The sequence below is a fragment of the Puma concolor genome, chromosome E4 (genome assembly GCF_028749965.1).
Source record: "Puma concolor isolate L17-30 chromosome E4, mPumCon1.1.hap2, whole genome shotgun sequence".
Lineage (NCBI taxonomy): Eukaryota > Metazoa > Chordata > Mammalia > Carnivora > Felidae > Puma > Puma concolor.
Window position 1 is genome coordinate 39,226,258 of NC_141683.1, and position 26,117 is coordinate 39,252,374.

Below are 26,117 nucleotides of genomic sequence, written 5' to 3' on the forward strand. Positions count from 1 at the left end.
GTTAGAGATCTGCCCTCCAGGAATTTATCCGAAATTTTCTTATATTTCAACCTGTGCACCCTTGTCAGGCAACGTGTAGGTTTGCTATTTATGTAAAAGCACTTAGGTCCTAAAAACCAGAAAGCGCTGTATAAGAGGCTTTTTAAAAAAAGAACAGTAGGGGCGCCTGGGTGGCATAGTCGGTTAAGCCTCCGACTTCAGCCAGGTCACGATCTTGCGGTCCGTGAGTTCGAGCCCCGCGTCGGGCTCTGGGCTGGTGGCTCGGAGCCTGGAGCCTGTTTCCGATTCTGTGTCTCCCTCTCTCTCTGCCCCTCCCCCGTTCATGCTCTGTCTCTCTCTGTCCCAAAAATAAATAAAAAGTCTTTAAAAAAAAAAAAAAAGAACAGTAAAAATAATTTAATAATTACAATACAATTTTACATGTAATAAATATGACATTATAATTTGAGATAATAATTAACTCACATGGCCTCACAGTCCTATTTTCAGTCACTCGCTATGTGTTTGTCTTTATCTCCTTGTACACACACCCCCAACAAATAGTATTTCCTAATGGAATGGGAAATGCCGTGGTGGGTGTAACTCTGTATGCAAACTTATGTAAATACATTCAGTATCCTCTGTGGATTGGCCATCTAGGACCAACAGATAGTAGGTGCTCAATAAATATTTGTTGGGTGGATGGATGAACGGGTGGAATAAAAAAAGAGAAACCCCTGTGGTAACTGCTGGGACATACCAACAATGACCATGTTGGGGACCGGGGTGCAAACAGGAGTGTAAGTGGCATGGAGGGAAAAGGGGACGTTCTGATTTTCTGGCACGTGTGCATGTGAGAGATGTCCTCAGATCGACCCTAGAGCGTGTCCTAGAGGGATAGCTGGTTTCCAGGTTGCTGAAATGATTCATAGACCAGGGATGCCCAAGACTCACCCCTCCAGCCCCCACGCCCTGCCCCAGGCAGGGGCTGTGTCGGTGGCAAGACTGAGGAGGCAGGGATGGGGTCCAGAAGAAGAAGACCAGTGAACCACACTGGAATAAAGATTTCAGAGCCAGGTGATTCAGTAGGTGAAGGAACAAATAAACTGTGGTACATCGAGACAATGGAATATTCTTCAGTGCTTAAAAAAAAAAAAAAAAGAGCCATCAAGCTACGAAAAGACATGGCGGGGTCATCTTTTGTCCACCAACCATATCTCCAGGATAAATTGGATGGAACCAGCCAGGAAGACCTGACAAGAGAAAACCTCCTCTAAATAGGATGCTCCACAGTTTCCTCAGGAAGAAACCGATCAGAAAAGGCTACATACTGTATGATTCCAACTATATGACATTCTGGAAAAAAAACTATGGAGACAGTATAAAGATCCATGGTGATCAGGGATTGGGGGGAGGGATGAATAGGCGAGCACAGAGGTTTTTTAGCAGTGAGAATACCTGATATTATAATGATGGATCCATGTCATTATACATTTGTCCACATCCATAGGGTTCTCGGCACCAAGAGTGAACCATATTGTAAACTATGGACTTTGGGTAATAATGATACATCAATGTACGTTTATCAACTATAACGATGTACAAACCTGGTGAGGGATGTTGACAGTGGGGGAGGCTGTACAAGTGTGGGGGCGGGGGGATCTATGGGAAAACTCTAGTTTCTGCTCAATTTTTCTGTGAACCTATAGCTGCTTTACAAAATGAAGTCTATTTAAAAAAATTCAGGTGAGGTGATTACATCTTTCCATATGCAGAGTTTGGTGCATTGTGGAGTCGGAGACTTGGGCTGGAATCTGAGCCCCACCATGACTACCAGCTCTGTAACTTTAGGAAAGTTACTTAACTCCTCTGATCTCGGTTTCTCTGAGTCCACAGGACGGTACTGTCTTCCTCAGAGCATTCCGAGTATTGCATTAAATAACTATATGTAAAGTGTCTAACCCAGCACCTGGGATATACGCCAGGGTAAATATATACAGGATGCCCCCTCACCTCCTCCCTAATAGCTGTGATTATTAAACATTCCAGTGGCTACTAATTTCAAAATCAGGCCAGTGGAAGAAAGCTGCCTTGGACAAAAGTGACCTTCTGCCAGGAAGGGAATCAGCATGTGGGGGTGGGCGTGTGTGTTCTCACATGCTCAGTCAGAGAGGCTGGCCGCAGAAGGTCAGCCATGAACTTGAGCCCCGGGAGGCACTATCAAGCCCCTCACTCAGCTTTCTCCTGTGAAAAGGTCAGGGTGATGGAAGGCGGTCATATTTAGATGATGGCTCGCAGGGAAGCCTCGGTGGGTTAGTCACCTATGATATGACATCATATGGCCACTCAATATAGTAACAGCTGTTGATTGCTTTGGGGGACAGGGGCGGGGTTAGCTTTTGTCCCTCAACCATACCTCCAGGATAAATTGGATAGAACCAGCTGGGAAGACATGACAAGGGGAAACCCTCCTCTAAATAGGATGCACCACAGTTCCCTCAGGATTTTTGGCACTTCACCCCAAAATGTGAGTCTTGACTTTTCTTTGTCTCTGGGGCCAAGTGGGGAAAATGTCATGGGACAAAGGCGTGTGGTCAGGAAGCCCTTAGCTGGGAGAGCACCCACCGTGGCCGGGGGACGGTGCCACCCTGTGGAAGGGTGGGAAAACCGGAAGTTCTATGAGCCAGGTACATGATGTCTAGTGGCGCCCCAAGAAGGCGTCCCAGGGAGGGGGGTTGAAAAGGCCTGGAGTTAGGGGCTGCAGAGTCTCTAGGTTGGATTAGGGGTTTTTTCTTCTCACAGGATACATGACAACGGTGGGGCCCGGGTCAGCACACCCCGCCCCCCAATTGAGCAATGATGTCCTCCCAGCCTTTGAAATGAGCCTGGAGGAAGCCACAGGTTGAAGATACCACTGATCGGTGCTGTAGTTAATCTGGGATATTGATTAGCCATATCATCATGGAAAGCTGCAGGACAGGGTTAACCCCTTCCTTCCTGGGTATTCTCCTCCTCGACATCTCTAGCTCTCGTGGGGTCTCGTGCTCTGGGGATAGAATGCTTTGTGTCCAGTGTGTCAGCTGCATAGCTTAACTGGGGAGAGCAGGCTCTTTCTGTGTCTAAACTGGAATAAGTCCAGAATGAGGAAGTAAGGAGGTTAGAGAGGAAAAGCTCTTGGGCGGGGAGGTTAGGAGACCCTGTTTGGCAGTGGATTCTGCCACTTTGTGAGCTGGCTGGCTTTGGGAAAATCACTGCTTCTCTCTAGATTTTGGTTACTTGTCTCGTCTGTAAAAATATGTGCTCTTGGGGTCCTTCCAACCCTAACTGACACACTCTTCATCCTCAAAGTGTGGATTCGCTGTTCTGTTGTTGGCAGAGTAGAGCGTCTGACTCTGCCATTCACTGTGTGACCTTGCACAAGGACCCCCCTTCTCTGAACCTCAGTTTTCCCATCTATGAAATATGGGTTATTATGAGACATGGGTGCAGTAATAAACCTGGAAGCCTTTTTGGATGATGCTCTGAATTCACCAGGGCAAGGGGGGTAGGGTGCGAGGCTGGTTGAGAAGGGCACAGCTGAGGTTCCTGGCAAGTTGGACCAAGGCTAGGAGCCTGAGGAGGTAGGGGTTGTGGTCAGCCATGAAAACTTCCAACCCTGTCCTGCGCAGTTCCTCTTCATTTCCCAGCAGCTAGGGGAGGGGAAACCATTGAGAGGTTGTAAGTGATGCTGAAAACGACCCAAGAAAGTGGCTACAAATTCTTGTCTAAGGAGTCGTGCTGCCCAAGTGGGCACAGAGCCAAAGTGAGGGTCGTGGGGAGCCCAGCAAGGGTCTGGAATCCCCACGCAAAGGAGCAGCCTCCCATTTCCTACGCATGTGTGAGGGTAATAGTCCTGCACCTCCCAGCTCAGCATCACCTCCCATGAGCGTGGAAATACCTCAGAGAGGAACCCTGGGAATAACGAATCCTGACTGTATATTGATCAGAGTGAGCTGTCTCAACTTATCTCCTAGGGAAAAATCACAGATCCTCTAGAGAAACTCTGCAAATTCCTGTTTATTCTTCACGTAAACGGATTAACCTAGGGTTAGCGATTCTACTTCGGCTTTCCCTTTCACGCTGTGGCGAAAATGAAATTGATGACTCCTTTGAAGCCCTTTCTTGAGCCATAAGTAGAAGTTCTCTTCCCTCCCACCAAAAGGGGGTTTCTCTTCTTTTGATTTTTTTTTTTTTTTTTTTTTTTTTTTTTTGAAGCCCCAGGCGCTGGGGTTGAGAGCTGGCAGGAGGCACGGGCTACCACAGCAGCAGCATGCCGTCCTCCTGCTGACTCATCTGACATTAACATAATTATGTTTCAGGAGTCAAAGTGATTTTTCAAACTATGAGTAATGCACGGTATTAGAGAGTATGTTTACAAGGCAGCGGGTGTTTCAGCGCACTGAAAAAAACCAGCTGCTGCTAACAGCTGAAATGAGCGAAAGAATAAGAAAATGCTGTCAGGAAAAACCACCTACCCTCTGGGCTCCTCTTCTTTGGGAAGGATTCAGACATGAAAGGCAGGTGAATTCAGAGGTCCCCAAGGAGAGATCCACATCTAGCATCGCTCTCTGAATACCTAGAGGTCTGATCACTTTATATGAAAAAAACTTTTTTATAGTCTTATTTTGTTGACGTTTATTTTTTGAGAGACAGAGAGAGACAGAGCATGAATGGGAGAGGGGCAGAGAGAGAGAGGGAGACACAGAATCCAAAGCAGGCTCCAGGCTCTGAGCTGTCAGCACAGGGCCTGACATGGGGTTTGAGCCCACAAATGGTGAGATCATGACCCGAGCCAAAGTGGGATGCTTAACCAACTGAGCTTACCCAGCACGCCTATAGTCTTAATTTTTATATACCCAGCTCTAGGGAAAGATACATTTAAAGACTTCAGCAAATTATTTCTTAAAGCCATTTTATTACCAGTGTTACAATAATAGTCTAAAGTTGTGTGAAGAAATGTGTTGCTGCTTCTAAGGCAGGAGCAGAGACACAAATCATTTCCCCAGTTGTAAAGATGGGGAGTGGAATCCCATGGGGGTGGGCTGTGGGGTCAGCAAATGCCTTCTTTTGTTAAACTAGGAAGAGAAAAGTTTGAGAGCTATTGAGTACAGTTAGCCAAGTATTTAGACCTCAGGAGAGAAGAGCTAGGCTTCAGTCTAATCCCAGAGCTGTCTCTGTCCCTCGCCCCTGTTTCCCAGACTCTTAATGGGAATATTAACAGAACCTGCTGTGCCCACCTCAAAGGAGGACTCTTAGGCCTTAGGGAAGGCAAGGGTAGTGTCTCTCCATCACTGTACTCACAGTGTCTAACTTGGGCCCTGCACATAGTAAGTGCTCACTAAGTACTTGAAGAATTAATGAGTGAGATAAGAGCTTTGAGCATCAGAGCTCTGCTCTTCTGTTTTGTTGGTCTTCTTGCCTTTAGTTCTCGCTGTGCCAAGCCAGAGAGCTCAGAAAGTGGGGCTACACTTGGAGATGCATCTACTGGAGGCACTGGCACTAATAAGGAAAATTAACTGCTCACATCCTCGGGGACTAACAGCTAAAATCAGATGAAAATGGAACACTCAGAAACTCTTTTAGAGAAAGCTCATTTAAAAACATGACAGTAATTTAATTTGCTTATATGTTGGAGGTAAATCAGGAGACCGTCAGGCTTCATTTCACCTGCTGATTCTTGAACTGCAGTCATCACTTGAGCTGCAATAACAATAAAGTCAACTCAGTGTCTGGGCTCTGTGACGGCTGGTGAAAGAGAAGTAGTTGGACTGGAAAAGCCCTTAAAAAAAAAAAAGACAAAAAAAAAACCAGTTCCACTCTCAGATACCTGTGTGTAAAGGTATAAAAGAAAAGTAGAAATTATGAAAACTTTACTCTGCCCTTTTTTTTCCGATGGGAAAAACAACCACTTGATTTTATACATGAGGACATATTTCTGAATTTTGATGAGGGCTTACAAGGGCAGCTCTAGCTTTTTATGACATCTGCGACAGATGACTGTTCTCTTGTTCTTTCCATTCCTGCTTTGGCTTCTCTGCCTTCGTCTCCTTCTTTCCTTCTATCCCTAAGTTAACTCCTTCCTTCCCTTCTTGTTCCCATTTTGCTTTCTTCCCCCAGCCTTCCTTCTCACTGTATGAACTTTCTTCAAGCTTCTGGCAAGGAGTTATGTACATGGTGAGTGGTCAATAGCATTTAAAAAACAAAAAAAACAAACAAAAAAAATATATATATATATAAAGAGAAAAAGCCCTGGACTAATTATAAGGTCACTTATAAATTGTTCATAAATAAATTGTTTATTTTTAAGCTTCATCATACACAAAACTATTCCTATTCACTTAGGAATGTCTTTGATGAAGCAGTAAAAATTAATTAAATCTCCTCCCTTGAGAACATACCCTTTTGAATGTTCTACATTTGCACGGTGGAAAAAAGGGGATCCCCTGAGAAAGATACACACCGTGAGCCCTAAGCCTGCTCTCGGCTGAGACGCCCAGCTGTGTTTTTGGCAGACTACCTGGATTGACAGGTCTGTCCTCTCCCCACTCATTAATACAGTATTGTCAGCAGTAAATATAAGCCAGTACATTCATGGCTAATCAGTCCAAAGTGGTTGTTAAAAAGAACAGGGATCTGTGGTTCCATCCCGAGCGCCTGAGGATGACGCCAGGATAGAAAATGTATACTCTCCCAGTGGCTGTCATTGGGTGCTTCTGCCCTAGACACACTCTCCAGTGGGGTAAGTCCAGGCTGGGGGCATCTCTAAGGTTCCGAACCTCCACTAGTCTCTTTATATCAGAGCTGCGTGTCCAGGGCCCGGGGCAGTCCTGATTTCACAGCCCCTACTCCCTTGTTCCTGCAGGTACACAGATGTGTGTCAGGCCAGGAACCCTAATTTGGGTTTGAATGACCGGCTCACTGTTCCCTAAGACGTCTCAAGTAAAAAACTCCTCACTTTCGATCCTGATTTGTTTTAGAAGTATTTATAAATAATATTTGTTTAATAGTATTATTTTTTTAAGATTTATTTCTTTTTTTAATGTTTATTGGTTTTTGAGAGAGAGAACACATGCAAGTGGGGTGGGGGTTGCAGAGAGAGAGACAGAGACAGAGGATCCAAAGTGGGCCCCACGTTGACAGCAGCAGCTCCATGTGGGGCTCGAACTCACAAACTGCAAGATCATGCCCTGAGCCAAAGTCGGATGCTTAACCGACTGAGCCACCCAGGTGCCCCCCTTTGGGTATTATTAAGTTAGTAGCAGGTTGCCGAACATTTGAGATCCAAATGTTTAACATATATTCGCAAATAAATTTTGTCTCTTTAAACCCCTCAGAGAAAAAGCTTATTCTAATTTTCTCCCATATTGTCCCTGTCTTGATTTCTTTCCCTTCTTCTCTCTCTTTTTCTCTCTCCCTGAATCTTTCCTTCCCTCTCTTCCTTCTTTCCTCTTTGTTTTCTTGTGTTTTGTTTGTTTGGTGCTTATGGAAAATGTCTTTCCAAAAAGTATATATCTAAGAAAAACTGATTAAGGCACCTAGGACTGATAGAGACTTTCCATTATATGCATTTTTTTTTATTATTCCAATGTTTAATGATGTGCACATATGGTTTTTCCCAAATAAAAAAAAAATAGTTAATCAAGCAGTATTTCATACGTTTCCTGGTTTTTTTTTTTTTAAGAGTTTTATTTCCTTTCCCAATCTTAATGCCAGTCTATTTCCTCCTCACCAGAAGTGAAAGACAGAAACAGCTTCCAAAGGGATGTGGGAAAAAGAGAAGGGAGAAAGTTGACAGAAGCTAAATGTCTCTGTGTCCACGGTGGGGATATAGGAGAATGGGTTTGGGGAAGGATCAAGGAAGCTTGGGGCTTTTTTCCTTTTTTAAGCTCCGGATGTAAATGTCTTCCCACATCATTAAGTATTTTTCTACGATATCATTTTTAATGGTTATACAAGAGTCCTAAGTTAATTTATTATCTTGACACTATAATTTATTTAATTAATATTCTATGTTAAACATTTGGGTAATATCTGACCTGTCATTACAGGTAGTGGTACAATAAACATTCTTATACTTACATCTCTGTGCATAGCTATTCCTTTTTACTTTATAAAAATTGTCTTTAATGTTTATTTATTTTTGCGAGAAAGAGAGAGAGAGAGAGAGAGAGAGAGAACAAGTAGGGGAGGGGCAGAGAGGGAGACATAATCAGAAGTAGGCTCCTGGCTCCAAGCTGCCAGTGCAGAGCCTGACGCGGGGCTCGAACTCATGAGCTGTGAGATCATGACCTGAGCTGAAGTTGGACGCTCAGCCAATTGAGCCACCCAGGAGCCCCCCACTTTTACTTTAAATATGTCTTCTCAAGGAGAATAAATATATTTCTCAAAGGAAAATACATCAGAGTATATAAATTCAAGGGTCTTTGATATATGTAATTTTCATTTAAGTTTCTGTAAACATAAAGAAATTTCCCCCATGTTTGTTAACAAGTGTTATTTCCTATTTATGAATTTTCTAGTCAGAGCTTCTGCCCACACATATTGGCTGGTACCTTAATACAATGACTTAGAATGTTTCCACATATATCAAATATACAGACAAAGACCTCCTTGTCTAATATTTTTAAATAATAATCATCCTCTGGCTTGATATTTGCACTTTAATGTTGGTTGTGTTTCTATATTTTTTGACATACAAAGGTGTTTAAATTTAAAGTAATCAAATCTATCAACGTTTTCCTTTCTGAAGAAAACAGCTTTTCCATATAGAAATTTGAAAATTATTTCCGATTTTCTTTTAATAAAAAAGTTTTTAAAAATATTAATTTTTAATTTCAGTGCTGTATTAGTTTCACAACATAGTGACCCAACCGTTCCATACCTTACTCAGAACTCATCAACACAACTCATGAACACTCCTGATGCCCTACACCTATCTCACCCACTCCCCCCACCACCCACCCCGTAAACCATAAAGTTCATGTATTTTATGTATTTACAGTGAAACGCACAAATCGTAAGAGGGTCATTCATTGAATTTTGAAAATGACAAATGCATAAACCTATCAAGATTTATAAGTTTAAAGGGTATGTTTTGTTTTTGAGCTGATAGTTACACAGATATATGAATACACTAAAAACCATTGGATTGTACACTTTAAATGGGTGAATTGTATGCAATAGGAATTATATTTAAATAAAGCTTTTAAAATATATGTAAATAGAAGTTAACATCATCCCAGGAATTTCCATAGCATCCCTTCCCAGTAGACTCTCACTCCCACTTTACCTGAGAGGCAGCCACGGTTTTTAGTTTTTTCATCAGATTATTTTTACCTATTTTAGAACTTTATATAAATGGACTCTTACAGGACTACCTCTTTTGTGTAAAGTTTCTTTCACTTAATATAATGTTTTAAAAACTCATCTGTTGCTGGTGGGTATCAGGAGTTTCTTTTTGTTGCTAAGAGTAATATTTCATTACTTGTCTGTGTTACAGTTTGTCTATCCATTTCTCTCTTGATGGACACATGGGCTGTGTCCAGTTTGGGGCCATCAAGAACATTCTTGTACTTGTCCTCTTGTGGACATATGCTTTTACTTCCCTTGGGGAAGTACTTTTGGGTGGAATTACTGTGTCATAGAATAGATGTATGTTTAGATTTACAAGAAACTGCCAGACTGTTTCCCAAAGTGATTGCACCATTTTACATTCCCACCAACAACGTATGAGAGTTCCAGCTGCTCCATATCCTTACTAACATCGGATACTGTCGGTCTTTTTAAATTTTAGCCATTGTATTGGACATATAGTGGTGGCTTATTGTAGTTTTAATTTGCATCTCCTTGATGACTAAAGTTTTTGAACATTTTTTGATGTGCTTCTAATTTTCTTTTAGTTTCATTTGAATAGATTTGTATTTTAAATCTAATTACATCTGTTTATCCATATCCAGTTATTTTGATTACGATCTGGAGTAAATCTTTAAATTTATTTTTTTCTAAATAATCACAGTTTTTTAAACAATAATTTTATTCCTACTGACTTATTATGCTTTCTTCATCACAGATTAAGCTGTTGTGTATAATGTGGCCTCAGAATATCTATTCTGTTAGAAAATATAATGAAAAATTGATTTGTACATTCGTTCTTTTGTCAATTGCACATGATTTTACTGATACTTACTTTTTCAAATGGTTTTAAAACCTGGCGGGGCCTCTTCCTCCTCATTTCTTTTCATGCACATTTTCTTTGCCATTCATACCTAATTATTCTTTCAGTAAGAATTTGAATGATGATGCCAAATTCCAAAAAGAATCTTATTGAGATTTTTATTGAAAATATATTAAGCATACAGACGAATTTGAAAAATCCTACATCGTGGCCAAGGAACTTAATGTTTAAATTTTCTTCTACATTTTTCAGTAACATTTTGTAGTTTTTATTATGTGAATCTTTCACTTTCTTCTGAAAGCTATTCCAAGGCATTTAAGAGGTTTTCAATGTCGTCATTATTCATTTTTGTTATTATAATTTTATGTTTTTCACTGTATTTTTGAACTGGATAGTATTTCTATGTAGAAAAGCTACATAGGTTTTTGCCTCTCTTTTGTATATTTAGCAGTTTTCTTGAACTCCCAAACCACCTCTAATAATTTTTAGATGAATTATTTTTTTGAGTTTCCAGGAGTTAATTATATCATCTACAAAAAAATATAAATCTGTTTTCTCCCTTCTAACACTCATGCATCCTATTTTTATATATGTACTATTAATTGGTCAGAACTCCCAGATCAAAATTAAATAAAAATGGCAATAGCTTATATCCCTATTTTGTTCCTAATTTTAATAATATTGCCTTAGTGTTTCATTCTTAAGGACAGTGTTGACTGTTGTAATACTATTTAGTGTTAAGAAGTTCTTAAACTTATAATCATTTTTTAATAAGGACTAGCTATTAGATTTTAATGCTTTTTTCTGTATCTATTGTTGGATTTTCTTTTTGAACCGGTGGATGTGATATATTCTACTACTGGAATTTTCAAATATTGAAACAAAAACCTTTTCATTCCAGGTTAAACTCTACTGGGGTTATTCTTTTGCTATTCTAGTATCTGTCTTTAGATTTTCTTCTCTCTGTTCATAATTTAGATTAAACCTATTTTCCTTTTTTTTTTTCAAGCTTTTTCAGGTTTTGACATCAGGATTATCTCTGTAACTTAGGCATACTTTTTCTATTTTTCAATGTTTGGAAGTAATAACTGACACACAGTAATTATCTATTCCTTAAGAGTTGAAAGATTTTTCCTTCTAAAGGTTTCTAGGCCTAGGCAATTTTTTTTTTTTCTGGAGACAGTTCTTTCTTTCTTTTCTCTTCTAGTTTTTCTAGCTGTGATAATTATATTTAGGTTTTATATTTCTAATTTTGGTTCCAGAAGAAATGGTTTCAAATTTAACTTAAAATTTTACAAAGTATTGCCTTATGTTGAAAATATCTCTTTATCTGATGTTGGATCCTTCTTTTCATTTCTAATTTTGTTATCCACAGGGGTTTTTTTTTCCTTCTTTATTTTCTCTAAAGGTTTCTCTATTTTATTTTAAGAAACTCTTAAATTAAGTCTATAAAGTTTCCTCTATTCTAACTCATTTAGTTTTGGTTTTGCCTTAATTTTTCTTTCTCTTGATTTCTTAAGAATTTTATTGTCATTTTCATAAATCTTTAGATTGAATACTTTCATTTTTCCTTCCCCTGAAAATAATAAAAATATAAGGATTATAATTTCACCTTTCCGTATACTTTGATAACATTTCATAACTTTTGATATGGTGTGTTGTTATTTTAATTCTCTTCTGCCATGTTCCTATACTTTGATTTTTGTTCTAATTTTTGTTCTGTCCTTAGACTTTGTTATTTTAATTCCTAGTATTAATAGCTTGTTTTATTGCCCTGAAATCAAAGAATTAAGCTTATATAATGTCTCCTCCTTAAAATATTTCCCCTTTTTGGTTATATGCATTGCAAATACCTTCTCCCGTTCTGTAATTTCTTTCCATTATATTTATAGTGTCTTTTTTGGTGCATTGGTTGTTTGGGTTTTTTTGTTTGTTTGTTTGGTTGGGTTTTTTTGTCTTCATGTGAGCAAACATTTCTCTCTTATTTTATTGTTTGTATGTTTGTATCTTATAGGAGAAATCTTCCCCTACTTGGTGATAATAAATGTACTTTCCTGTGGTTTCTTCTAAAATTTACAAACATTTGCTTTTCACATTTGGGTCTTTAATCTTTGTCTCTTCTCCCCCGTTGTGTTGTGATGCCACCTTACAGAGTTTCCTTGTGTGTAGAAGTATTTCTGGGCTTTTGTTCTGATCCCCTCATCTGTATGTCTGTCTCCACCAATACCACCACAGTCTTACTACCCTCCTCTTCTTCAGACTCGTCTTGATCCTTCTTGTCCCTTTCACATGAATTTCAGAATTAGCTTATTAAGAATCGCACACACACACACCCACACCACGTATTTTGGGGATTTTCAAAATTGAAATAGCATCAAGTCTATTGATCAATATGGAGAAAATGGACACTTTTACATTGTTGAGCAATCGATGAACATGCTATTTCTCTCCATGCATTTGGGTCTTTATATTGTTCAATAATACTTTCCTAGCTTTCTCCATAAAGGTCTTGCACACCTTTCAACAAATTTGTCCCGAGGGGACACATAATTTCTACTACTGTTGTTAATGGGATCGTTTTTTTTTTCCCATTATATTTTCTAATTAGTTATTGTGTAGGAATGCTAGTGATTTTTGTGTGACTTTTATATCTAGCATCCTTGTTGAATGCTTTTTAGCTTTAAGAATTTCTCTGTGAATTTTCTGTAATTCTTTATGTAGGTAATCACATTTGCTGCAAACAAGAACAGTTTTCTTTCTTTTTTTCAATCCCTCTCTATTCCTCTGTCCCTCTGTGTTTCTTTCTTTCTCTCCCCTTTCTGTTGCATCAGTTAAGACCCTCAGTACAATGCTGAATAAAGGCTTACAACTGGTATCCTTACACTATTCCTACTTTTTTGGAGCTGTCTGTGTAATATTTGCCTATAGAATTTTGATATATGGCCTTAGTCACGTAAAGAAATTTGCCTTTATACCTAGTTTGCAAAGGTTGGTTTTTTTTTTTTTAAACTATGAATAACTACTTTGCTCTGTAAAATGTTTTTTCTGCATTTATCAAGATGAGACTAAAAACATTTTAGGTTTCCTAGTCTTGAATTCTGCTTTCAATTTGTGATTAAATCCTGTCCAATCGTGTTATTTTCTTTAAGATTTTGCATCCATATAAAAAGTGAGATTAAGTTATACTTTACGTATACGTGTCTGGATTTAGTATCTTAAAAAATAAATTATGTAGTCTTCTTCCCTTTCCCCTTCATTCTTTCAAACAGATTTTTAAAATGACATTGATTTATTTTTTGAAGATCTGATAAAACCAGTAGGGCCTGATGTCTTTGGAGATGGGAAGACTTTTCATTGCCAATTTAAATTTTTTTTTTAATTTTTTTAACGTTTATTTATTTTTGAGACAGAGAGAGGCAGAGCATGAACGGGGGAGGGTCAGAGAGAGAGGGAGACACAGAATCTGAAGCAGGCTCCAGGCTCTGAGCTGTCAGCACAGAGCCCGACGCGGGGCTCGAACCCTCGGACCGCGAAATCATGACCTGAGCCGAAGTGGGACATGTAACCGACTGAGCCACCCAGGTGCCCCGCCAATTTAAATTCTTTAACGACTAAGGCTTTATTCTGGTTTTACCTGAATCCATCACCAAAATTTTATTTTTCCTTAAAAATTATCCACTTCTTCTAAGTGTCCATATTTATCTGCATGAAGTTGTTAATAGTATTCTTTTAAGTATTTTTACATCTTCATTGTATCTGTTTTTTTAACGTTTTTAGAAATTTATTTATTTTTGAGAGAGTGCGAGTGGAGGAGGTGCAGAGAGAGAGGGGGACAGAGGATCTGAAGTGGGCTCTGCCCTGACAGCAGAGAGGCTGATGTGGGGCTCGAACTCATGAACTGAACTCCGAGATCATGACCTGAGCTGAAGTCGGAGGCTTAACTGACTGAGCCACCCAGACGCCCCACTTTTTATTCCTATTTTCTCTTTCTAGCCCCCCTTTTTTTAACGTTTATTTATTTTTGAGACAGAGAGGGACAGAGCATGAACGGGGGAGGGTCAGAGAGAGAGGGAGACACAGAATCTGAAACAGGCTCCAGGCTCTGAGCTGTCAGCACAGAGCCCGACGCGGGGCTCGAACCCACTGACCACGAGATCATGACGTGAGCCGAAGTCGGCTGCTTACCCGACTGAGCCACCCAGGCGCCCCTCTGGCCCCTTTTTATTCCTATTTTCTGTGTGTGTGTGTGTGTGTGTGTGTGTGTGTGTGTTTTCCTTTGTCTTGATCCCTTTGCTCAAGGTTTGTCTATTTCCGTACTTATTTCAAAAAACAAACATTTGGTTTTATCTATCTTCCCCAAATACTATTTTTTAACTTTTTTCTCTTCTATTTATTATTTTCTTATTTCTAGTTTAGGTTTCTCTGGTGTTCTTTCCTTAGTTTATTAAGTCGATCACTTTATTTACTCGTCCTGTTTTTGTCTGTTTTTTCACTTTTCACTTTGCTCTTACAGAATATACTTTTTAAGATGTGAAGTATTCATAGCTTAATATTCTCTTGGCCACAACAAAAGCACCAGCGTTTAGTTACCTGTTGAACCCTGCTCCCCTCTTATTTTTGTTCCAGACTTGTAGTTTCATCCTCTTAAATATAAAAAAAAAAAAAACCAGTATTTTCTACAACCAATAACTGATTACATACACTAAACTATAATACCCTTTAGTAGTTCTTTTAGTGACCGTTTGTGGTTGCCAAACTGTCTGGGTCTTTGTGTGGCTGAGGTGTCTTTACTCGTCAGGGTGTAGAATTCTAAACTGACCATGATTTTCCCTCTGCACTTTGAGCACATCAGCATATTGTCTTCTGGAATCTACTGCCTACAAAAGGGCTGCCACTGCACCGATGCTCATTCCTCTGTAGGTAGTCCCTCTTTTATCTCTGCTGACTTTTGGATTATCCTTACCCTTCATGTTCTGCCATTTTGTTACGATGAGTTTAGGTATTGGTTTATTCTTATTTCTGTGTTTGGTACTCTAATGTACTTTTTTTAAAAAAATTTTTTAGGTGTTTATTTATTACTGAGAGAGGAGAGAGAGAAACAGAAAGTGAGGAGGGACAGAGAGAGAGGGAGACACAGAATCCAAAGCGGGCTCTAGGCTCTGAGCTGTCAGCACAGAGCCCGACATGGGGCTCAAACTCACGAATGGTGAGATCATGACCTGAGCTGAAGTCGGACGCCAACCAACTGAGCCACCCAGGCACCCCTTGAATGTACTTTTGATTTGAAGTCTTCAATTCCGCAAAATTCCGAGTCATGATCTCTTTTTTTTTTTTTTTTTTTTAATTTTTTTTTCAACATTTATGTATTTTTGGGACAGAGAGAGACAGAGCATGAACGGGGGAGGGGCAGAGAGAGAGGGAGACACAGAATCGGAAACAGGCTCCAGGCTCTGAGCCATCAGCCCAGAGCCCGACGCGGGGCTCGAACTCACGGACCGCGAGATCGTGACCTGGCTGAAGTCGGACGCTTAACCGACTGCGCCACCCAGGCGCCCCAATCATGATCTCTTTAAACGTTGCTGGACTGTCATTGCCTCCTTTCTCTTCTTTCAGAATTTTTATCAGATGGCAGTCGGTGTCTCTCAGTCGATCCCCCCATGTGTCTTAATGCTTTCTCTTCCCTGTCCAGACGCTGGCTGTGCTCCCCACAACCAATTTCACCTTCACTGCTGTGCTCTGCAACTTCATTCAGTCCAGAAATGTTCTCAGCCAGGATATTTTAAATTTCAATGACTTTATTATTCATTCCTGAGATTTTTAGGTAACTCTTTTTAAGAAAATTAATGGGGCGCCTGGGTGGTGAGCCCAGTTGGGCATCTGACTTCAGCTCAGGTCACGATCTCATGGCTCGTGGGTTTGAGCCCCACGTTGGGCTCTGTGCTGACAGCTCGGAGCCTGGGGCCTGCTTCGGATTCTGTGTCTCCCTCTATGTCCCTCCCCCGCTGATGCTCTGTCTCTTAAAAATAAACATTAGAGAAAAATTTTTAAAAAAAGAAAGAAAATTAACCTGGCATTGTTTTTAATTTTCTATTTTGTTTTATTTTATTTTATTTTATTTTGAGAGAGAGTGTGTGAGTAGGGGAGGGGCAGAGAGAGAGAGAGGGAGAGAGAGAATCCCAAGCAGGCTCCACACTGACAGTGCAGGGCTCGAACCCACAAACTGTGAAATCATGACCTGAGCCAAAAGCAAGAGTCAGACACTTAGCCCACTGAGCCGCCCAGGCACCCCTTAATTTTCTAATAATTTCTTTTATCCATCCCTTTTGACACGTCAGAGGTACTTATTCTAAAGTATCTGTTTGGCTGATCTACAAAATTAGTTTCCATGTGGAATGAAATCCTGTCCTACTTTTTTGACTCTGTTGGCCGTCTGTCCCGGCATTAGATTTCTTCATGTGTTCTGGAATTTGGGTTTGCAGGCTCATTTCAGATGGGAGTCATGTTACTTTTTTTTTTTTTTTTTTTTTGCTTTCTTTCTCCCTTTCTCACTCTGCGCTCACCCCCTCCTTCACTCCCACTCTTGTAGTTGCCTCAGCCAGCCCCCTGGATCCCAACCCCTAACCAGCGTTTCTGGGGTCAGTGCAGGGTCACTGCTGCATGGTGGCGACAGGGACACGGCAGATCCAGTCGCCGACCCATTCCCAATCAGCAGGCTGTGCCTGCATCCTCTTACACAACTCGTAGCCCTGGGAGCCCGGGCAACTCTCCGGAGCAGTTTCTCAGTCTTTCCTCCCGAGTTTGGGAAGCTCAAGTCTGTGTTGTGCCTCCCCCCACCCCAAAACCATAAGCTCCATAAGAAGACACACTCTATATGCTTTGGTCATCACTGTATACCCAGTGCATAAAATAGTGCTAACACATAGAAAAACTACACCTTTGAAGTTGAACCTGGAGCTTTGTTTACTCACAGTCTTCCTGGAGGGTGGCCAGCCTAACAGGATAGCTCGTATCTGCAGAAAGGAAGAGGCACTGGTGTAAGAATTTAAATTCTGTGACTTCGGGAAGGCTCTGGACCTTATCTAGCTACATCACTGAATCACCCGAAATCCAGAAATGCTCTTCTATAAAATGAACGTCCCCTTGGTTGGATGACAACAGTCTAGCCAGCTGGTGACCGCTCTATCAGTCTGGGCTCTGGAGTGGGACTAACAGAGATGGCCAGTGGATGGTGATGAATGAGAAACAAACTCATGGTTTTAAAGGCACTGACCTGGGGGGCTCAGTCAGTTGAGCGTCAGACTTCTGCTCAGGTCATGATCTCGTGTTTTGGGAGTTCGAGCCCTGTCAGCTCGCTGACAGCTGCTGTCAGCCTGTCAGCGCAGAGCTCGCTTTGGATCGATCCTCTGTCCCCCTCTCTCCGCCCCTCCCCCACTTGTGCTCTCCCAAAACAAAATAAACATTAAAAAATATAATAATAAAGGCACCGAGGGTTTTAGAGTTGTTTGTTGCTATAGCATAACCTAGGCTATCCTGGTGGATACAAATACCCCTCCATAGATTTTGAGCTCTGCTGAGGGAAGGATCCTCTTTTTTTTTTTTTTTTTTTTTACTACTGCTGCCCAGTTTCGGGAGTAGTATGTAAATACGGTCATTGTTCTTTTCTCCATTTTCACTACTAATGAGAGACATGTTAAAAGCCAATAATTATTTCATATTTGCAGTCTTCCAATTGTCTGAGAAAATTGTGACATTGTCTAGAACTCTTAGAACTCTAATAATACTTTAAAAAGTGTCGTGGTGCCCTTTCTGGAGATGGGAAGACAAAAGTTTTGACCTGAACATAATTTAAGTTTTGCATGGTGACGTGCCACATTACTATATGCCTCAGTAACTCAGTGATGCCAACGGGGGCCAACATAATGTTGCCAGCCTACCGGCCCTGACAGGAAATGCCCCCGGACTGTGATGCCCTGTATTGGGGGTGGGGGGACCTCTGCTCTTACACTGCTTCCTGCCCTTAGTGTGCACACCTCTAGTGGAAAGCCCAGCCACTTTCCTAGTCTGCTCCCCACTGCTCCCATGAGGTGGGAAACATGAAAATCGAGAACTTGGAAGAATAGGAACTAGAACATTCGGTTTTGAGTACATATCTACAAAAAGTTGAGCAGTGCCCTAAGTCAAGTGCGTAAGCCCCCTGGCATCTCTAATGGGGGTCGTGTAGTTTTGTGTTGTTGTTTTTAACCAATGAAAGCATGCTTTATTGAATTGAAGATGCAAAAAATATTTGTGGTTTCACAGACCTTTGCTGTGCTATAAATATTGCACTTTATGGTATAATTATTACTGGTTTAAGAGAAATAAACAATATAAACAAAATATAGCCAATAGTATGGAAATGCACACCATACAAATGAAAAGCACAAGATAATTACTCAGTATCTTGAGGAATACTTAATATATACATGTGAAATATCTCACACATATACACAGTAAAAGCTTAGCAGTGTTACAAAATTTGAAGTTGCTTGATACATGGTCTCTGGATAAAGGATATAGTTACATATTCTTTTTTTAAAATTTTTTAATGTTTATTTATTTTTGAGAGAGAGACAGAGTGCAAGCAGGGGAGAGGCAGAGAGAGAGGGAGACACAGAATCCGAAGCAGGCTTCAGGCTCTGAGCTGTCAGCACAGAGCCCAATGTGGGGCTTGAATTCACGGACCTAGAGATCATGACCTGAGCTGAAGTCGGACGCTTAACAGACTGAGCCACCCAGGCACCCTTATAAGTACATATTCTTAAAGAAATGAAGTTTTATTCTCAAGAACATAGACATTAGAACTTAACTAATAGAATGTTAGAATCCTCTTTTAATGGATATAAAAAAAAAACAGTTTATAAAAAGCACATGGTTCATTGGTTTCTGAGTAGAAGAGAGTTTCTTAAATGTGTGAGGAGATCCTGAGACCAATGTTCTCTAAGGCCAGCGAAACATCTATCTGCCCCTCATCTATGGAGATTCCAGATTAAGCAAATAAAAATACACAGTGCTCAAGGAAATGGGAATTTGAGACAAAAACAAAGAATTTTTAGTATAAGTATATCCCAGACGCTTCTTGGGACATACTTACGATTAAAAAAAAAATTGTGTGTTGTTTATCTGAAATTCAAATTCCAGATTCAAATTTCAGATTCTTCCTTTGGAAGAACCTGGCCAGCCTCTGCCCCAGACTCCATAAATTCTGTACTAGTGAGCTTTCCTTAATGTGTTTTCACTTACACATTGTGAGGCTTCTAAAGAAACTAGGTTCACCAGCAATTGTCCCTCAAACCCAGTGCACCCTTCTGAAGCAGTGTGGCCTTCAGAACTTCTGCAAGGGGAGGGCTGTGTGGGCTCCCCCCATAATGCCTATTTTAGTCACAGTCATTAGCGCCGGAGAAAAAACACTCTGGTCATGAGATTCACTTTCTGCCATGTCACAAGAGCGTCAGTAACACTAAATGCCTGAAGGAAAGTGTGGGAGAAAAGATCTGTGTCCTGAGCTGAAGACTCTGGAAGCCTTCTTCTGCAACACGCCCACATGTTTTTAGTCAAAACCTCTGACATCTTTCCCTGCACAGAGATTGAGCCAAAAAAAAAATATTTTTTTTAAGTTTATTTCTTTATAATCTCTACACCCAATGTGGGGCTTGAACTCACAACCCTGAGTTCCAGAGTTGCATGCTGTACTGACTGAGCCAGCCAGCACCCCCTGAGCAACACTTTTTTAACCAAGAAAGAGACTGAGTGACTTCAGTCAGGTATTCATTCAGGCATTGCCATGAGACTTGAACTTAGGAGAATGAAGAGTTGAAACACCAATTTTACTGAGCCCGTGATACAAATACCTTGATTTATTTACTCCTCATTCCCACCTGCTGTAGCATGGCTCCACTTCTCAACCAGGAGACAGAGGCTCAGAGAGGTCAAGCCATTTGCTCAGAGACACATAACTAGCAGCATAGCCTGGATTCAAGTTGGGATGTCTGGGGCTACAGAAGGCCAAGCCCAATTTCCATTTTACCAATTTTCCTCTCTGGAAGGAGGGAGGTGATAAAACATGCTAGAGTTGTAGAATGTTCTAGAAGAAATTATAGGACTTCATGGGGTAGGTTCATTCTTAGCCAATTTGTGAGAGTGGACGTCGTGAGATGTAACAAAATGTATGACAAAAATACCTGGGTTTGAATTCTGCTTCTACCACCTTTTAGCCGTATGGTTTTGTTACCTAATTTCTCTTTATCAGTCAGGATCCCAGCAGGAAAATGATGGCACACACGAGTGATTTAACTGAGGAGAGTTAAAATTTCTTTTTTAAGTTTATTTACTTATTTCGAGAGAGAGAGAGAGAGAGCGAGTGAGCGGGGGAGGGGCAGAGAAAAAGGGAGAGAGAGAATCCACACTGTCAGCACAGAGCCTGATGTGGGTCTTGAACCCATGAAGCCGTGAGATCATGACCTGAGCTCAAACTAAGAATTGGTCACGTAACCGACTGAGCCACCCAGGCGCCCCAACTAAGGGGAGTTGAATAAAGGGACTATTAACCGAGGCTTTGGCAGCATAAAGGGTTTTGGCAACAAGGGATGGTGAGGTACCAGGAAACTGGTAAGAGCAGGAAGCCATGACCGCTGCAGGCCTGAAGGGCAAGGGGAGGGAATATTTTATTAGATCCTGTTGAAAGCTGGAGCCATGGAAAGGGGGCCGCCTGACAGGAGCCATGGCCCTGAAGAAACACAGCCACTGTATCAGCACCACACGTGGAACAGAGGTTAGAACCTTGACCTCTCTCTCCTTCCTTGGCCAGGACTCCACTTTGTATGTCTGTACAGGTCAGCCTCCCAGGACCCGGGGCAGGGCAGACAGGGAAGGAAGGGGGGTTGGGATGTTGTAATCAGAGAACAACAGCATTCAAGCTGAGCTTTGGTTTGGTTTGCTTTTTAAAGTTTATTTATTTTTTTGAGAGAGACAGAGACAGTGTGGGTGAGGAAGGGGCAGAGAGAGAGAGAGAGGGAGAGAGAGAGAGAATCCTACACAAGGTCCGCGCTGACAGCACAAAGCCCAACGTGGGGCTCAAACCCACGAAATCGTGAGATCATGACCTGAGCTGAAATTAAGAGTCCCACGCTCAACTGACTAAGCCACCCAGGCACCCCTGATTTGCTTTAAAAAAAATTTTTTTTAATGTTTATTTTTGAAGGAGAGAGACAGAGTATGAGTGAGGGAGGGGCAGGGAGAGGGGGAGACACAGAATCCGAAGCAGGCTCCAGGCTCCGAGCTGTCAGGACAGAGCCCAACGCGGGGCTCGAACTCACAAGTTGTGAGATCAGGACCTGAGCCGAAGTCGGACGCCCTGGTTCCCTTTTTTAAAAATGGGAATCACAGTACCTACCATGGGGTGTTGTAGGGAAGATTAGATATAGATTGACTGACTCCCTCAACCAAGCATTTACCGAGCACCTACCATGCGTTAGGCTCTCTCTCATAGATATGGTGGTGACCAAAACAGAGAATGTCTCTGCCCTCGTGGAGATTATACTTACAAGAGAGCCAGACATCATGTAAGTATTTACAAGGGAGAGGAGGTAAAATATCACCAGAGGGCATTTATAAATAGTAGCCATAATTATTTTTTTAAAGTCTCCCAAAAAGACCTATGTCACATAGCACTTTCTTGTTTCTTATACCAATGTTTATGAACAACCTTTGCCATCAGGACAGCGTTCCCTGCCATACTATAAAGTTTTGAGCATCCTAAAAAGAAAGAAACAGTTATCACTACCTATATTAGTCAGGGTTCTCCAGAGAAACAGAACCACTAGGAGATTAGATGGATAGATAGATTAGATGATTGATAGATAGATAGATGATAGGTAGATAGATAATAAGAACCAGCTCACGGGATTATGGAGGCTGGCAAGTTCTAAGATCTTCAGTCAGCAAGCCAGGGACCCAGAAAAACTGACAGTGTAGTTCCAGTCAAAAGGCTAGCAGGCTTGAGACCCAGGAAGAGCTAATGTTTCAGAACAAGTCTGAAGGCAGGAAGAAAATGATGTCCCAGCTCGGGGTGCCTGGGTGGCTCACTCGGTTAAGCATCTGACTCTTGGGTTGGGCTCAGGTCATGATCTCATGGTTCATCAGTTCAAGCCCCACATTGGGCCCCACACTGATGGTGTGGAGCCTACTTGGGCTTCTCTCTCTCCTTCTTTCTCTGCCCCTCCCCTGCTCGCTCGCTCTCTCAAAATAAATAAAAACTAGAAAGAAAGAAAGAAAGAAAGAAAGAAAGAAAGAAAGAAAGAAAGAAAGAAAATGATGTCCCAACTCAAAAACAGTCAGGCAGGAGTTCTCTCTTAAGGGTCAACAAGGTCAGCCCTTTTGTTCTATTTTCTTCTATTTAAGCCTTCAACTGATTAGATAAGGCCCATGTTAGGGAGGGCAATCTGCTTTACTCAGCCTACTGATTTAAAAGCTAAACTCATCTACAAACGCCCAGAATAATGTTTGACCAAATATCTGGTTACCCCATGACCCCAGTTAACCTGAGAGATAAAATTCACTGTCACACTACCCTGGAGTCAAAATTCTTAATTGAGTTGCCCCACTCTTCCTCCCTCCTGCCTAAATATGACCTGCCTCTTTCACCTGGAGCTTCTCACCTGGATGCAGGTGGCATCGCATTCCTGTGGGAGCTTGGTAACCGTGCAGAGTGCAGGCCCCACCCAGGCCTACTGCATGACAGTGCTGGGGAGGGAGGCCTAAAAATCTACTCATTTGTTAGCCCTTACTCAGCTACTATGCATCCTTCCAGCCCACCAGATACCAAGAGGAGGAGGTGAAGAGAAACCCTACAAGGGAAGGTCTGTACTGAGGGGTGCTGAGGACGCCAAAGGTGTAAGGGAAATGGGCCTTGGTAGTGAGACAGAGCTGCAAGCCACAGTGTGAAGAGAAGAGAGTTTATTAATGAAGGCAGGGGGTTAGGGGTGGAAGAAGGACTTCTTCATGTGGCAGCTTAGGGGTTGCTAATTACTGAAGGACCCCAAAGCCCTGTTCGATCTGCTTGTCTATCTCCAAGCTCTCCGAGCTCACCTGGGCTCCCTCCCTTGCTCACTACGCTCAGTCATACTGAACTTCCTGCAGTTCCTCTGAGAGCCCAGCCCTCTCCTGCCTCAGGACCTTGGCTTGTGCTATTCCCTCTGCCTAGAGCACTCTTAAAACTCTTGGGGTGGCTGGCTCCTTCTCACCCTTCAGGCTTCAGCTTAAAGAGAGGCCTGTTTAAAGGGCCCCCCTCAAGCCCCATCCAACATAAGTCCTCCCTCTCAGCCTCTATTTAATCACCTGTATGTTCCCCTAAAGAACATATGAAGATGTATAATTTTCAAATGTATTTGTGAAGCGGGAACAAATTTTATAAGTCACATACATGTCAAATGTAATAAATTATATTTTGTAATTTTTCATTTCTTTGTCACAGGAGACATAATTTCATCCTTTTCAGATCAACTCAGCCACATTAATGAGCATGGAGTCACTTCAGGTTTATCAGCTTAGTCAGATTCAGCATTCTGTCCTTAGCCTCTTTCTCAAGTCCTCTTAGCCTTTGGCCATTGATACTCACCTACCTGGCTTGTTCCTGAATGCCCCAGGTCCTGCTGTGGCCTCCAAAGCCCTCTGCCTCCTCCTTTTCCCAAATGTGTTGGGGCCTCTGGCCTCTCTCACCAATTCTGGGTCCTGTCTGTGGGAAGGGGAGGTGGTGGCCACTCTTTCCGCACCACACTGTGAGGCTTGCCCCAGCCCAGGACCCTGGACGCCTCCCTCACCCACACCTCTTCCACTCTCACACACACAGGCTTCTCTGGGAAGTGACCTACAGGAAGCGAGGTACAAGTCTCCTCTGCTCTGAGCTTCTGCAATTTTCCATGGGGGTTCTTTTACGTTCTGACCCCAGAGCTCGACGGTCAATAAAAGGAGACCCATACAGCTAGCTCCCCTATCTCTCCCTCTCCTGCTTCTCCCTCCTCTTCCAAGCTGGTAGAACTCTATTTGGGGAAAGGGGAAGGTCAGTGAGAGGGAACACTCCTCTCGGGCTGTGGTACTTTCTTCCTCTCTGCTGTTCAGAGTGCCACACGGATGGGGTGGAGGTAGCTCCAGGAAGGCACCCTCAGCCCTCAGCATGGTGTCGGGCACATAGTAAGCCTTCACTACGGTTTAATGAACGAACCAACGGCTGTATGAGTATGTGTTTGCCATCTTGGATGATACTCTTGCCCAGAATAACCTTGGGAGAAAGTGCCAAAGAACTTAATTTGGTAAGCGTTTCAAATGTCCACTGCAAGGTAGTTGTCCCCTCTCCTCGTGAGTGAGAGCATTGCTCTCGGCAAGCCCAAAGCAACTCAGCGTGCAAGAAAATAAGCACATGAAGGCCTGCGCTGGGAAGGCAGAAAACAGCCAATATTTATGGGGGTTCAGGCTTAAAAAGTGGATTTTGGGTTGTGTCAGTGCTGCAGCCTTAGCAATCCCAAAGATATTGATAAAGAGCTAATGTCCTGGGGTGCCTGGGTGGCTCGGTCGGTTAAGCATCCCACTTCGGCTCAGGTCATGATCTCGTGGTTCAAGGGCTCGAGCCCCGTGTCAGGCTCCATGCTGACAGCTGACAGCCTTGAATCTGCTTCAGATTCTGCGTCTCCCTCTCTCTCTCTGCCCCTCCCCTGCTCATGCTCTGCCTCTCTCTGTCTCAAAAATGAATATTTAAAAAAAAAGGGGGGGGGGTGCCTGGGTGGCTCATTCGGTTGAGCGTCTGACTTCTGCTCGGTTCAGGATCTTGCTGTTTGTGAGTTCAAGCCCCGCGTCCCGCTCTGTGCTGACAGCTCGGAGCCTGGAGCCTGCTTTGGATTCTGTGTCTCCTTCTCTTCTGTCCATCCCCCGCTTGTGCTGTCTCTCTCTGTCTCTCAAAAATAAATAAATAAATGTAAAAAAAATTAAAAGAAAAAAAGAGCTAATTCCCAATTTGACCCAAGTCACGGTGGTGTGCTGGAGAACATGGTCAGTGACTTCCTAGGATGGCCCCTCACTGGACAGAGGAGCCCTCTGGGTGCTTCTCCCTTCAGACATCATCAGGAACTTTCTGTCTCTGACAAATGAACTTTTTCACTGACTCTCACATGAGTTTTCTAAGGTGGGCAGGTGAGTTAGGGGAAGGATAGAAGAAGGGGTTATGTTTGGAAAAGAGATGACCATTTGGAAGTTAAAAACAATCGAAGCTAAAAATTAAGCAAAGTGATGTATTTAAAAAAATTGTGTTTGATGGAATCCTGTAATAATAGTACAATGCTTAAATTACACATAATTGGTATTCAATAAATTTGAAGGATGAGTATGTTAATAAAGAATATTCATATCTATGAGCTTTAAACAGACTCTTGAAAGTTGGCCTAGGAACGGAAATTTTCCCTTATTATATTGTTTCCATAGGAAAATATGTTCTGCATTCCAAACAACTGACTTGCAATGGAACTTTTGCAGAAGCTGGGGTTGCTGCCCTGGGGTGGGTTCCATGACACATACCACAGTCGCTGGCCCGGGCCTCTTGTGACCAGCTCACACAATTAGAAGCCCATAGGCTGGGCTCAGGGAAGCAGTCATTGGCCAAAGGGACAAAGTCACGCCAAAAAGGAAATACCTCAAAATACGAACTCACGACAGAGAGCAGGAAATGGTAAATAAAATCCAGCCCTTCCGTGCGTGTTTTTTTAAAGTTTATTTATTTTGAGAGAGGGAGCGCAAGCAAGGGAGGGGCAGAGAGGGGGGAGAGAGAGAATCCCAAGCAGGCTCTGCACTGCCAGCACAGAGCCCGATGCAGGGCTGGAACTCAGGAACCATGAGATCATGACCT

The 26,117-nt window shown here is 42.1% G+C and overlaps 1 protein-coding gene across 1 annotated transcript in view; it reads left to right on the forward strand.

Annotated features, from left to right (window-relative positions):
* The first annotated feature begins 2,403 nt into the window (after positions 1-2,403).
* The window catches only part of ATF3 (activating transcription factor 3), a 58,513-nt gene continuing 34,799 nt past the window's right edge, over positions 2,404-26,117 (forward strand). Inside the window, exon 1 of the mRNA XM_086694533.1 lies at positions 2,404-2,506. The gene's annotated coding sequence lies outside the window, so the exon portion shown is untranslated. The remainder of the gene's footprint in view (positions 2,507-26,117) is intronic.